Raw genomic sequence first — 3,799 nt, 5'->3', positions numbered from 1 at the left:
TGATAATTCATTTGATATTTGAGTACACAGCTATGGACCCAGAATTGGCTATTGCCATTTTTATGTTTTATATTTCATTGGAGAACATGGTGAGGATGCTTCAGGTCTTGTACTTTCGGCTTAGACGAAGGTTCAAATGTTCATTTATAATTACTTTGATGCGATTTTATAGGCTAGTGTATTCTTTTTATTATGCACATAAATGGACCTTGGTACATACATTTACACAGGTTTTCAACGCTATTTGAATATAAAACCCAGTTGAATATAAAAAAGTCTAGTGCGAATGTTACTCCCGCTCGTCATCGGCAGCTGTCACTGAAGACAATCGTCCGTAAGCTACACCGGTCCGAGCGCTTCAGATGCGCCCTTTGAAATGGGACGGAGCTGTAGTTAGCAACAACTTGTTAATATTGTGACAATAGGCCTACACTCTTAGAAGAAAAGGTTCTATATAGAACCTTAAAAGGTTCTATAGGCGCTTCGTATTTGGAAACCCTAAAAGGTTCTACACTCTTAGAAAAAAAGGGTTCATTGGGGTTCTATATAGAACCATAGGGTTCTTTACTCAACTCCAAAGAACCTTTTATGCTAAAAAGGTTCTATAATGACAAGAAAGAACCCTTTCTTGGGTTCTGTATAGAACCTTTAAGGGGTTCCAAATACGAAGCGCCTATAGAACCTTTTAAGGTTCTATATAGAACCTTTTCTTCTAAGAGTGTACATGTTGTTACTTTCATTGTCAAAATAACCAGTGGTGGTAAGTAAGGAACTACAAACTTCGTTCATGACAAGGAGGTTTTTTCCCTGCAGAATACACTTTTACTCTTGAGACCTTTAGGCCTACATTAGAGTAACGTTATGCAAGATCATTTTGCTTTACTAAGGTTTGAAATATATGACTAGTAGTTTTTCCCCAATGCGGTATTAGTGGTTATTAATAAAGCGTAATAAAGTATCTCAATATTTATTTCATGAGTCAGCCCTGCAAACCGGTTGGTAGAAAACTTAGTGGATAGTGGAAATATGCAGTCAAACACTCAGAGACCATCAGATGAAGTCCCACCAGCAGGAGGCCTTACCAGGGTCTCTCTTGTGGAGCCCGTCCCGGTCCAGCAGCACACCAGGGTCTCCCACTCAGCTCAATACAAGTCTACATCATTCTTTCTTATTTTATGTACTGTAAATTTAAATGTGCATGTTGATTTTGAGATTTTTTAACGTATGTTGTAAATAGTTGGGGGGAAAAAAGGTATAGAATCATTTGTTTCATGTAAAAAATATGACTGTCATTACAAAAATAAACTATGTCCAGAGCAATGAATTTTCTTTTATTTACACATTTAAAGTTGCATAAAAATAAATAAATAAACAGATTTTTTTCCCTTTTAAAAAATATAAGTTAAAAAAAGTTAAACAAATATATATAATATTCTCAATCATTCTTTCAAGAAGAGAAAACTCTCTCTTTTGCCTGTCCATCCTCTCCTGTGCTCTCCTCGCCTCTGCAGTCCCATGTCTTCTCTAATCAAGTCAAAAACTCGTCCTCTCGGTCTCTTCTTCGTGGTGCTGATGCTGGTGCTCGTGCTGGTGCCTCTGGCTCCTCCTCACCGTGGGCACCCACTGCTGAACTTGACCCTGGTTTGTCCTCAGGGATTAAGGCAATGAGGACAGGGAGTGCCTCTGTCCCAACACCTCATCCATGAGGACAAACCAGGGCCAAGTTTCAGCAGTGGGTTTCCCACTCACACCCTCACCTGTCCCAGGACACTTGCAATCCTAAGGCAGAGCAAATTAACCATGGCTTGTTAACAACAACAGCACAATACATTTCAGCTAAGATGTGTGTATTAACTTTCTTACTTGGTATTTTTTTTTTTTTGGCCTGTATGAGAGTTAATTACCTTCCCCAGCAGACCCATTTTCTCCAGAATTGCTATAAAAAAGCAGAAAAGGGTACATGAAAAATTAAAACCTTAAATTATAGTTAAAGGTTTTAACCTTATAGTTAAAACCTTTGTAGACGTAGCTTGCATGACACCACTACAAAAACACATAAAAGTAAAACCCCATTGCCTTGTCTACTGCTTTTCTTATTGTTGTGGGCTTTATAGGGTGAGTGATATTTCTTATAATACACAAGTGAGACAGACTAGTGCAAATATTACAATAAAAATGTATTTAATTTATTTATTTAATTGCAATTTAATAAATTGAGCTGTCTGCTCCTTGCTCCCTGAAACAATTATTAAACTAAATATTAGGACAAGTTGTATACCACCTTACAAATGAAGCCACGCAATGGTGATGAATGAGTTAAGATGAAGTTTGTAAGAAAGAAAAACTTGTGGCTTTTAACTCACTAGCTATTTGAGTAAATGAAAACATAATACTTACATTTAAATGTGAATTTGCCGTCCACCACCGAACTCTCGGCCGTCATTTTTTATAATAATAATGCTGTCGTCACCGGCGCGCGATGGCTTATGGGATAGAATCAGGCCGCAAGGATCCGTTTATGCATCCTTTCTTTCACGGGGAAATGAAGGGTGCATTTGGCGTCGCTTTTGAATCAGGGTAGCCTTCGTCGCGCCGCGATGACTCAACCGGCCTTCGAATACGGCCTTTGGATGATGCCGAATTGAATTGGGACAGCCTTCATCGCGCCGCGGTGACGCAATCGGCCTTAAAATGCGACCTCCAGGTGTGCAGCCTTTGAATTGGGACATCCTTCGTCGCGCCGCTGTGACGTTTCGTCGTGCCGCTGTGACGCAATCGGCCTTCAAATACGGCCAATCGGCCTTCAAATACGGACTTCGGAGGCTGTAGCCTTCACATTGGGACACAGCTATAGGCTACTTGTGTTTAGAACAGGTCTTTCTGATTCTGATCAGAACCGAAACCGTGTGTAATGAACAACGTTGATTAATTTTTTTGTACTTATATAAAAAAATTTGAGGGTGTACTTATAGTTTTAGACAAATCAATCCATTTTACAGTTTATAATAATCATGACTAAAACAGAAAGTCCTAATCTATAATATCAATTAAATTCGATGTGAAAAAATGGCCCAGTTCTCTTAACAAACAAATGTTTCCCCAACAGATGGCAGCATATTTGTTTTCATTTTGCGTGCATGGACGTTTTAGTTCATAAAATTGCATTTCTTTTTCATAATACAAATATTTGAAGTATAATTTTCCTATAGAAGGCATAATAGGAATTTTCTGTATCAACAGTACAGTGACATTACACTAAAGATGCACACCAACCATTGACAATATATAGGCTAAATCCAGCTAAGTGATGCTTAAGAGGGTCTAAACGTGGATCAATAGGCTGTTGGTCCACCAACAATACAGCAGAACTCGCTCTTTTCTTGTGTCGCAGAGGGGAGAAAGGTGGTGACGGTTCCCACTATTTCAACCAAGGAGGTTGAACCCAGGACACTATACCTACGGCCCACTTGTGGTATGAGGCCCACCAATATGAAGTATTAAACCTTAAATATCTCTGGTGTGACGGTTGAACCCTCGCCAGGCCTGGTGGGCATTAGGCGCATTCACACCAAGAATGATCATTAGTAGATAACTAGCTAAAGATAACTATAGCGATAACTATATTAGCGTCCACACCAGCGGATGATATCGTTCTGTTTATTATATGAGTGCGCTTGTCTGCAGCTTTAAATGCTCAAGCTCTTTAATAAAGCAGGATGGATTCTGATTGGCTGTCAATGTTTAATCGTTCATTTTCACCAGCTAGAGCATTTAGAGCAAAAACCGTTCTGAAAGTGAT

At 39.1% G+C, this 3,799-nt stretch overlaps 1 long non-coding RNA gene across 1 annotated transcript; it reads right to left on the bottom strand.

Moving 5' to 3' along the window:
- Positions 1–1,312: 1,312 nt before the first annotated feature.
- Positions 1,313–2,845, bottom strand: LOC306991629. The gene is made up of 3 exons (XR_013796136.1): positions 2,398–2,845; positions 1,905–1,936; positions 1,313–1,779 (listed from the first exon to the last, which is right to left on the bottom strand). It is a non-coding gene; the product is annotated as an uncharacterized lncRNA (long non-coding RNA).
- Positions 2,846–3,799: the final 954 nt, after the last annotated feature.

This window comes from Phoxinus phoxinus (genome assembly GCF_949152265.1).
Source record: "Phoxinus phoxinus genome assembly, chromosome: 23".
NCBI classification, from domain to species: Eukaryota; Metazoa; Chordata; class Actinopteri; order Cypriniformes; family Leuciscidae; genus Phoxinus; species Phoxinus phoxinus.
Note: the sequence above shows the minus strand (reverse complement) of the source record. Positions and strands in the feature narration are given on the sequence as shown.